General features: G+C 43.8%; 1 long non-coding RNA gene across 1 annotated transcript; it reads right to left on the reverse strand.

Annotated features, from left to right (window-relative positions):
• Positions 1-3,987: 3,987 nt before the first annotated feature.
• Positions 3,988-10,745, reverse strand: LOC147584398 (uncharacterized). Its single transcript, XR_015249368.1, has 2 exons — positions 9,653-10,745; positions 3,988-9,406 (listed from the first exon to the last, which is right to left on the reverse strand). It is a non-coding gene; the product is annotated as an uncharacterized LOC147584398 (long non-coding RNA).
• Positions 10,746-10,766: the final 21 nt, after the last annotated feature.

Below are 10,766 nucleotides of genomic sequence, written 5' to 3' on the forward strand. Positions count from 1 at the left end.
TTATTTACAATCCCTGAAGTAGGTACCTTTATTGCCCCCCTTTTTTTGTTACTGTAGTAAAATATACATAAAATAAAATTTACTATTTTAACCATTTTTAAGTATACAGTTCAGTGGCACTAAGTACATTGACACTGGTATGCAAATGTCACCACCAGCCATCTCCAGAATTTTTTCCATTTTCCCAAACTGAAACTCCCTTCCCCATTGCCTCCCGTCCCTGGCAACCACCATTCGACTTTCTGTCTCTGAATTTGACTACCCTAAGTACCTAATATAAATGCAATCATATAACATTTATCCTTCTGTTACTGGCTTATTTCACTTAGTATAATGTCCTCAGGATTCTTCCATATCGTAGCATGTGTCAGAATTTCCTTCCTTTTAAAGGCCGAATAACATTCCACTGTGCGTACAGACCTCATTTTGTTTAACCATTCATCTGTCAGTGGACACCTGGATAGTTTCTACCTCCTGACCATTGTGGATAATACTGCTATGAATGAAGGTGTACAAGTGTCTTTTCAAGTCCTTGCTCTCAATGCTTTTGGGTATATGCCCACAAGTAGGATTGCTGGTTCATATGGTAATTCCATTTTTAATTTGGAGGAACTACCATACTGTTTTCCATTCCCACCAGCAGTGCACAATAGTTCCAATTTCTCCACATCTTCATCAACACTTCTTATTTTCTTTTTCTTAAAATAACATCCCATGGGTATGAAGTGGTATCTCATTGTGGTTTCAATTTGCATTTCCCTACTGGTTAGTGATGGTGAGTATCTTTTCATGTGCTCATTGGCCTTTTGCATATGTTCCTTGGAGACATGTATATGCAAATCCTTTGCCCATTTTCCAGTTGGGATTGTTTGTTTTTGTTGTTGTAACCAAGTTGTAGCAAGGTGTTTTACATGCATTTATTCCTTTCTTCCTACATGCTCCTAGAGCCTCCTCTTAATCCTCCAGCCAGGCACAGACTCATGCCCAGCCTCCTCTCTTGGCACCCCAAAGCAAGCCAGACTGATAAATGAAACTTGCAACAGCAGCTGGAGAAAAGAAAACAAAAGCAGAAAGAAGGGAGGGAAGGTCAGCCAAAGAGATAAATAAACAGGCTCCAATTCTCTCAATCCAGGGCATGCTAAATTAGGTCCAAAATAACAGCACCTCAAATCCAAAGGAAAACTGATTCATGTGAATTTCGTCTTTGAATTTCACAAGGGAAATGGGTCTTTCACATTCTAGGAGCATTCTCTCTGCCTCCCCTATGATGAAAGAGTAGCAGCAAAGACCAAAAGAAATAAGAAAAAGGGTGAGGGGCCTGGAAGGAGGGTGGGTCCTATGCAATCAGCCTCTGTGAGCAGAATCATGTCTGGTGGAAGGAGGAGGGACAGTGATCGCTCCCCCATTGCATTCTCCAGAGGTGGACCCTTAGAGCACTAATGTAATAATTAAATTGATGTTAGAAAGTCAAGTGAGGCCATGATGAAAAGATGTTGCAAGGAAGACATGTAAATGCAGAACAGAAGACCCCTAGGGGGTGCCTGGCTGCCTCAGTTGGTAGAGCATGTGACTCTTGACCTTGGGGTTGTAAGTTTGAGCCCCACACTGAGTGCAGAGATTACTTTAAAAAAAAAGAAAGAAAGAAAAAGAAAAAAAGCATCTAAAAAGATGGCCATCCACAAAGCATTTTTTAAACATAATTGCTCCTTGTGGTGCCTGGGTGGCTCAGTTAGTTAAGCATCCAACTCTTGATTTCAGTCCAGGTCATGATCTCATGGTTCATGAGTTTGAGTCCCACATCAGGCTCTGAGCTAATAGTACAGAGCCTACTTGGGATTCTCTCTCTCCCTCTCCCTCTACCCCTCCACCCTGCCTCAAAAAATAAACTAAAATAAAAATAAAAATAGTTGCTCCTCTTGTGGTAGGTTCCCCTCCTTAAGGAAAGAAAAAAGAAAAAACAAACCTCAAGGCAACCTGGCTATATGCATATGTGACAACATCCCTCATGACCTTGTAACGTGAGACCACTTAATCAGACTACATGTTTGTGTGTTACTATACATGGGAGACAAAGAAGTAGCAAGTATATAAAAAACTACACCACATGACATTCCGGGCTCAGTTCTTTGGGTACAAACCCAACTGAGCAGTGCCGGCCCGAATAAAGTTGCTTCCTGGACAGAAAAGACTCAGTGTCAAGACTCTGTGCAAGAATCCTGCTACACTCTGACAGTGACCCCAGCCTTACCCCAGTCTCTTTGTTCTTGATATTAGAATTAGACTATAGCTCTTCACCAGAAAACATGCTAAATGCAGGTTCATGGGCACCATCTCCAGAGATATGGCCCCCGTGTGCCTGAGATGCGGCCCAGGAACCTACCTTTTGGCCGAGCTGCCCACTGTGACAGTGACGTCAATGGTCAGAACCTGTTCTTTGAGCTCTTCTGGCTACTTTCAGCAGCAGAGACAACCCTGGGCTTTCCCCAGTCTATGGGACAGCCATCATGGTCTCCACATCCCCTTTCTCTCCCCAGATCCCAGATTCCTGAGATTGCAAACAGAAAAATTAGGGGCCGATCACTTATTTACCCCATGACAACAGCATTTTTTCCTTCTTAAAAAAATTTGCTTAGAGATGCTTTTAATTTTTAAGCACTTGCCCCTAAGTCTTTGCCGCATAAAGAGTGTGAGGGAAAAATTTGGCAGATGGCATTTGGGGGAGAGATGGAAAGCATCTAAGAGCCATGCAAACTGATCATCACTGAGCAATGAAGATAAAGGGAGAATCATAACCTAAAGTTACAGTAAGAATAGGATTCTACATACTGGTCAAGGTCACACCCATTATAACTGTAATAATGGCTCATGAATCTCATGCCAGGCCCTGGGCTAAGTGCTTTTCACTAATTTATTAAAAATATATTTAGGGGCGCATGGGTGGCGCAGTCGGTTAAGCGTCCGACATCAGCCAGGTCACGATCTCGCGGTCCCTGAGTTCGAGCCCCGCATCAGGCTCTGGGCTGATGGCTTGGAGCCTGGAGCCTGTTTCCGATTCTGTGTCTCCCTCTCTCTCTGCCCCTCCCCCGTTCATGCTCTGTCTCTCTCTGTCCCAAAAATAAATTTAAAAAAAAGTTGAAAAAAAATTTTTTTTAATAAAAAAATATATATATTTAAATATGGGGGCACCTGGGTGCCTCAGTCAGTTAAGTGTCCAACTCTTGATCTCTGCTCAGGTCTTATCTTAGGGCTGTGAGCTCAAGTACCACATCCAGTGTGGAGCACACTTTAAAAAAAAAAAAAATATATATATATATATATATATATATGAAAAAATATATATATATATGAAAAAAATATATATATATGAAAAACTACATAAACAATTATAAAAATGTAAACAGAGGCTGCATTTACAGATGGTCTCAGGTCATTCAAGCAATGTAGCCTTGTGGTTTTAGCACATGAGCTGTAAACAGCCTTAGGTTCAAATCTTGGTTCTGTCATTCATCAACTATGTGACCTTAGCAAGAAACCTCTCCTGGCCTCAGTTTGCTCATCTGTCAAATAAAGAAGCATGTAGCTCACAGGGCTGCTCTGCTGATGAAGTGAAATGATAAATGCAAAACTCTTAGCACGGTCTCTGGTACGTAGTAAACAACTTAAGAGTGTTTATTATCATTATTGCTGCCAGAGTGGAGTGCGAGTCCTGACCTACAGTAGGGCGTGTTGGGCCAGTACCCACTTCTAACTTCATACATCTCCAACAAAGATCTAGAGAGATCCAGGGAACACTGCTAGGCCAGAGTAGTCACTGAGGTGGCACCCGGAGCTGGAAGCTGGCAACCTCTAGTCTTTATGCTGGATGACTCTCCCTTCACAGATGGCATGGCCCAGAACTGGCAGAAGACCTTATAAAATAGGTTGCTTCAAGAATTAAATAAACAAGCAATGCCTGGCACATAGCAAATGCCCAATCACCGTTAAGCATTATTATTATCATCTATAATTTTATAAGACATTTGCTAAGAACACGACCGCAATAATAACAATTAGCATGATTGTTAGCATAGACTCTTGGAGTTTGGATGTCTTGGGTCTGGAAGCCCAGTCCTTTCACTGTTCCCTAATAACAGCATTCCACCTTGTTTTGGACGAACTTCATCCCTCCATCCCACGGTCCTGGCGGGGCTGCCAATCACAGTCCTCTATTCCAGACCCTGACAGTCCCGTTAAGCCTCATCAGCCAGAGGCCACCAGGAAGGAGCCTGCAGTGATGCAATCATATTTCTTGCCTTGATGTGGTGAGGTGGGGCCTTCCACAGGACTGCTCGTGTTACTCTTCAGGACTCAGGATTGAGAAAAGCAGAGTTAACTGGGGAGTGAAAGCTGTTGTGTCATGAGGGTGGCTGAGTAGTTGGTTGTCCTCCGTAATAGATGAGAATGGCAAAGAAGGCCTTTGTCACAGATCAGAAAGCATCGGTCACCCAAAGAGAGGTCCTTATGACATTTCATAGTTTCTATGTGACTTTGGGAGAAAGTATTTCCTGTTGGCTTTCCAGCTGGCTTTATCTTCTCTGTCCTCCTGGCTTCATTCTTGGGCAGTGCAAGCTGATTTTCACTGTCAGTCCCAGACCCAGTTTTGCTCTTGCAGCCCCAGGAGTGACTTCAGACAGAGACACTTTTCCTCAAGACATGTTACTGGTATTTGCTAGAAAATTGTCATAATGAGAATTCAAACCTCTGATGACCATAACATGAAGAAACCCCCGGGAGTCATGCAAAGACCAACCTACAGTGACAGGCAGCACCTGTAGTGGCACTCAGGCCCTGAGCTGCGGCAGGATGCTCCGGGAGCCGGGCAGGGTGCCCTCAGGTGGAGACGAGGTCGGAGCATGGGAGCAGAGCCCCAGGGGGGTGCAGATCCATGGCTGCTGGTGCTAACATGCCTATAACAGCCTGGTGTCTTCCCGGCCTCCTGGAGAGCTGAGTGCTTAGTTACTTTTGCGATTCTGGGAGCTATTGTAATCTTTTTTCCAGGAATATCTGTTAAACCAAGCCACTCAGTTTCTGCTGCTTTCCACTCCAGAACCCTAAATGACATATCTCTTTCTGTAGGCCCTGTGTTTGCTGCTGGGGATAGAGAGGAATGGGCCGCAGTCCTACTTGGACATACTCACTGACTACTTGTGATTAAAGGGAGTCATTATGCTCATGACAAAAAGATTCTTGCTTTTGGGGCTCCTGGCTGGCTCAGTTGGTAGAGCATGTGACTCTTGACCTCCGGGTTGTAGGTTCAAGCCCATGTTGGGTATAGAGATTATTTAAAAATAAAATCTTTAAAAAATAAATATTCTTCTACTCCTGAAATCATTGTTGCACTATATGCTAACTAATTTGGATGTAAATTTTAAAAAATAAAATTAAAAAAAAAATTCTTGGGGCACCTGGGTGGCTGAGTCGGTCAAGCGTCCGACTCTTGATTTAGGCTCAGGTCATGATCTCACAGTTTGTGGGTTTGAGCTCTGTATCAGGCTCTGTGCTCTCAGCACAGATTCTTGGGGATTCTCTGTCTCCCTCTCTGTCTGTCCCTGCCCTGCTTACTCTCTCTCTCTTTCTCTCAAAATAAATAAGCTTACAAAAATCCACTCCTGGGTCCTCCCCACTCCACCCCATTTTCCTTCCATAGATTTGATGAAGGCTTTCTCTGACCCCAGCACCTGGCCCACAACAGCCTCAGCAGACGCAGTGAAGGGATGGCTGGATGGATGGACGATGGGATCATCTCCATTTCTACACAGAAGGAGACAGTCTCAAAGAGGCTTACAACTAGCCCACACACCTAGTATCAACAAGTGGTAGAACAGAGGTTCAAAACTACACCAGCCTGTGTCTTCACACACACACTGTCTTTCTCTTGTTTGCCCTGGAAAGGAGCTCTCTCCTTTGCTTGGATAGGAGAGAGCCAAGGTACCAAGAAAAGACTCCAATGTCAAAATAGCACATTGCAATTTGGGGGTTCCTCAAAAAAGGTAAACATAGACTTACCATGTGACCCAGCAACTCCACTCCTAGGTGTAAACCCCAAAGAACTGAGAACAGCTATTCAAGTACGTGCACACACATGTTCACAGCAGTGGTTTGAGTGGTTTTTTATTTTTTAAAATTTACTGCACTCCAGCCCGTCCTAACAGTTAGCTTGCTTCAAGCTTATGCATTCCTTGCTTGCTAGCCTGTCCCTTGATGCACAGCAGAAACAATTTACTTTCCTTGACATTTGCAGACCACTGGTTTTGGGGCACGAAGAACCAAACTTTTCCATAAGATAAGCCTTCGAAAACAGCTGCCACTGATCCAGCAAGTCTGTGAAGGGTCATGTCCACATAAGAGTAACCACCTGGGCACCTGCTTCTCTTGGGTATAGCCTCCCCCCCCCACCCTTTTCCCATGATTTCTCCTTTAAACCCTACGGCTTCCCCTGATCAGGGAAGATGGTCTTTGAGACATTAGTCTACCATCTTCCCAAGTTGCCAGCTTCCTGAATAAACCAACGTTTCCTTTCCTTCCATCATTCCTCTCTTGATTTTCAAGCGGTGAGCAGGTGAACCTAAGTTTGGAACTGGTTCTCTGTCCTGTAACATTTATAATAGTCAAAATGTGGAAATAGCTCAAATGCCCATCAATGGGTGGATAAACAAAGTGTGGTATATGATATTATGGAATCTAATAAAAAAAAAAGCATGGAGTACTGATACCTATTACAATGTGGATAAACCCTGATAACAATATACTAAGTGAAAGAAGCCAGACACAGGTCATATATTTTATGATTCAATTTATATGAAATATCCAAAATAGGTAAATCCACAGAAACAGAACACAGATTTGGTGGCTAGAGGGGCTGAGAAGAGGGAAGAATGGAGGGAAACAGCTTAATAAGGAGGTGGGTCCTTTTTGGGGTAAGGAAGATGTTTTGAAACTAAATAGAGGTGATGGCTATACAACACTGTGATTGTACTAAATGCCACTGAATTGTTCATTTTGAGATGGTTAGTTTCATGTCATGTGAATTTCACCTCAATAAAAGAAAATCACTTTCCAAGAGTCACACTAACACTCAAACATCAAATGTCTCCCATGGTACCTCTCCCGGTCCCAGGCACACAGTAGGTGCTCAATGAATGCTTGGTGCTTTTTAACTGGTTTTTAGGCTGTGTTGGATAAGCCCTCTTTTGGAGGAAGTATGATTGAATGGCTAAGACTGCCGACAGCTGGGTTCAAGCCCCAGATCACCCATTTACATGACCTCGGGTGAAATTCTAAACCTCTGTGTACCAGTTTTCTCGTTAGTAGAATTGGAATAACTGTGCCTACCCCATAGAGTTGTTCTAAGGACTGACATGATAATGCACGCAAAGCACCTAGCACAGTCCACATAACACAATACCTTCTCAGTGAACATCAGCTCCTAGGATGACAGTGGTTATCTGCTACAGTGGGTTCTGCTCCCAAACTCTCTGTTTTCCAGTGCTTATCATACTCTAACACATTCTGTGCTGTAGAAAACTGGTTTTGCCAGGAAAGAAGCTATTCTTCTCAAGGCAGACTGACTCTCCAGGGAGAAGACTTTCAGCTATGAAATTCCAAGGAGGCTATGGAGTACCCTTCTTTGTTTGTTTGTTTGTTTGTTTGTTTGTTTGTTTGTTTATCTCCATCAGCAACAGAGAGCTCCCAGGAAGTGAACTCTACACAGAATAATGAGAATGGTTCCTGTTTCCTTTGGCTGCCTGTGAAATTTAGTGCATTTACTGTGAGCTCTGTTTCTTGGTCATATGCTATGTGTGATGACATTGCTCTCCTTCCAGCCCCAGGCTGCTTCCTGTGCTCTGTGATGTGGAAGAGACTTGGAGACGTGGGAAACATCCCACACAGCTGGTCCACCAGCCTCGGAAGTCCACCCTAGAGCGGAAGGGTCACCAGGCTCAGGAAACATCCTGTCCACACCCTCAAACGTATCAAACCTGTGCCTTTTGTCTATGCCCAGGTCACACGCTTGATTTTTGAAACCACTGTTTTAAAAATAATTACAAGTGGGACACCTGGGTGGCTCAGTCCGTCAAGCATCAGAGTCTCGATTTTGGCTCAGGTCATGATCTTGAAGTTGGTGAGATTGAGCCCTGCATGGGGCTCTGCACTGACAGCGCAGCACCTGCTTGGGATTCTCTCTTTCCCTCTCTCTCTCTGGCCCTCCCCTGCTTGTGTGCACATACACTCTCTCTCTCAAAATAAATAAACTTAAAAAAAAATAAAAATAATCAGAAGCATTTAGCATAGGTAATGCACTTACAAAGGATAAAAAAAATCAAACAAGGGGCATCTGGGTGGCTCAGTCGGTTGAGCATCTGACTCTCACTCTTGGGTCATGATCCCAGGGTCACGGGATTGAGCCCCACATCAGGCTACGCACTGAGCGTGCAGCCTGCTTGATTCCCTCTCTCTCTCTCTCTCTCTCTCTCCCTCTCTCCCCAACTCATGCACACACGCACTCTCTCTCTCTCTCTCTCAAGGTAAAATAGATTTAAAAAAATTTAAAAATCAAGCAGTATGAAAAGGAAGACTTCCTGCTCCTTTTGCTTCAGGTCCCCAGCTTTTCAGTTCTCCTCCCCCCAAGGAGATCACCACAACTGTTCTAGAATATCATTCCAGAGATAGTCTATAGGAACATGTATTTATTTCTACCTCCATGACCCCCATGCATACTTCAGTGCAAATGATACCATACCTGGAGTTCTGCATCCTGCTCTTTTATTTATTTAAAAAAATTGTTTTATTTATTTATTTTGAGAGAGAGAGAGAGAGAGAGCGTGCAGGGGAGGGGCAGAGAGAGAGGAAGAGAGAGAGAATCCCAGGCAGGCTCTGAGCCGACAGTGTAGAGCCCGATGTGGGGCTTGAACTCACAAACCACACGAGATCATGACGTGAGCCAAAATCAAGAGTCAGACACTCAACCAACTGAGCCACGCAGCCACCCCTATTTTTTTTAATATTTATTTTTTGAGGAGGGAGAGGGGAAGAGAGATGGGGACAGAGGATCTAAAGTGGGCTCTGCACTGACAGCAGAGAGTCTAATGTGGGGCTCAAACCCACAAACAGCAAGATCATGACCTAAGCCAAAGTAAGACACTTAACTGACTAGGTCAGCCAGGTGCCCCGTCCTTTTTTTTTTTTTTTTTTTTAACTTAACTATGGGGGTAGTCTTTATAGCAGTTCACAGAACTCCTCCTTTTTAACTGCTGCATTATACGCCATTGTATAGATGTGCAAAACTTTATCCAACCAGTTTCCCCACAATGGGCACTTACGTTGTTTCCAATATGCTCCTTTAAGAAGCAGGGCTATAAAGGGGCGCCTGGGTGGCGCAGTCGGTTGGGCGTCCGACTTCAGCCAGGTCACGATCTCGCGGTCCGTGAGTTCGAGCCCCGCGTCGGGCTCTGGGCTGATGGCTCAGAGCCTGGAGCCTGTTTCCGATTCTGTGTCTCCCTCTCTCTCTGCCCCTCACCCGTTCATGCTCTGTCTCTCTCTGTCCCAAAAATAAATAAACGTTGAAAAAAAAAATTAAAAAAAAAAAAAAAGAAGCAGGGCTATAATGAATGACCTTTTAGGAGGAAATGAGAATTACAGTTCCTTCTGTTGGGGGTTGGGGGTGGGGATTCTTCTGTTACTCTTGAACTTTCCCCAGAGTTGCCAGTTTATACAGGACATGTTCTGTACTTTGTCCTGCACTCTCTATTAACTATCTATTAACTTTCAGGAAGCCCTGAACGTATTCAGCTTTTTTATTAACCTATTTTTAAAACTAATTTATTATCATTTTATTTTTTAAATGTTTTTATTTATTTTGAGAGAGAAAGAAAGAGCATGAGCAGGGAAGGGGCAGAGAGAGAGGGAGAGAGAATCCCAAGCAGGTTCCGCATTGTCAGTACAGAGCCGACACAGGGTTCCATCTCACTAACCAGGAGATCATGACCTGAACTGAAATTAAGAGTGGAACGCTTAACCGACTGAGTCACCCAGGGGCCCCCATTTTTTTTTTTATTTTAGAGAGAAAGAGGGGAGAGGGGCAGAGGGAGACAAAAAAATCTTAAGCAGTTTCCACGCTGATTTGAGCTGAAATCAAGAGGAGGATGCTCCACCAACTGAGCCACCCAGGTGTGCCATGTACTCAGCTTTTTAAAATTAAGTTACTAAAAAGTTTCAGAGTTATTTTTCCTCCACCATAATTGGTATTTAAATCAATTAAATGGCCACACTAACTGAAAAGCATAACTCTACCAATATAGATCTGGACAACCCCTTATGGTCTCCGCAGGTTTAACTGAGGTAAGTATAAAAGGGAAGGCTGCAAATTAAAGGTACTTATTTTCACATTCAGGAAAGGAAAATACTGTTCTTTGGCTAAAGTCCCAAGCGGTGAACACTATCCACCATTATTAAAAAATAGCGATTTTCGTTCTGAAAATCAGCCAATCAGCGATACTCACCCCAGTAACCAGGCTTCTGAAAGTGAGAGATTCGAGGAAGGAGAGCCCCATGCCTCTGAAAGCCAGCCAATCAGTGACAGCCCTGTGCTCCTAGACAACAGCCAATCAGCAAGTCCCTCATTCCACAGTCTGGGCTTCAAAGTCAGCAAGTCAAAGGCAGCCTTGCCCTAGCGATAGACGAACACAGCTGAGGGTCCTTAAATTCCTAAATAATTACTCTTCTGAAAG

This window comes from Puma concolor, chromosome A1 (assembly GCF_028749965.1).
Source record: "Puma concolor isolate L17-30 chromosome A1, mPumCon1.1.hap2, whole genome shotgun sequence".
Classification (NCBI taxonomy): Eukaryota; Metazoa; Chordata; class Mammalia; order Carnivora; family Felidae; genus Puma; species Puma concolor.